Genomic DNA, 625 nt, shown 5'->3' on the forward strand with positions numbered 1-625 from the left:
ACCATTTTCACCACCCTGACACTCCATTGCTATTGGTACATTAAAATCCCATTGCTCGTGAGTGGATTCCAACTCAGCAACCCCATAGGACAGATGAGAACTGCCCCATAGCGTTTCCCAGGCTGTAATCTTTATGAAAACAGACTGACATATCTTTCTCCAGTGAAGCAGTTAGTGGTAGCAGCTGAGCCACTTAACCATAGAACTACCAGAGCTCCTTGTTCGTCCTCTAAAGGGCTCTAATACTGGAGTCTTTCTGGGCTTCTTCAACAAGAATTAACTTGCTTCAGAGCCTCCCCATCTAATAGCTTAAGTTTCAGCTTTTTCCAGATATCTATATTAATAACTACTTACTCACCTCCTGTCCAGCTTCACAAGTATTATGTTATTTTTTTTTTCCTCTTTCTTCTTGTGGATGTATACTTTTTAAAATTCCTTTGCAGTCATTGTAACATGTTAGGGAAAAAAAAAAAAGCTTACAAATTATTAAAACAGCTTCAGAATACATACACATTCCTCACTGGATCCATTTAAGAAAGATATGTATGGAAAGATACTATTTTTTTCAAAAATTGGTCACAAGGTAGTCATTAATCTACTTGACCATCAGACATGGAATAGTTGA

Source organism: Orycteropus afer, unplaced genomic scaffold, assembly GCF_000298275.1.
Source record: "Orycteropus afer afer isolate SDZICR_OR568_19922 unplaced genomic scaffold, OryAfe1.0 scaffold00292, whole genome shotgun sequence".
Taxonomy (NCBI): domain Eukaryota; kingdom Metazoa; phylum Chordata; class Mammalia; order Tubulidentata; family Orycteropodidae; genus Orycteropus; species Orycteropus afer.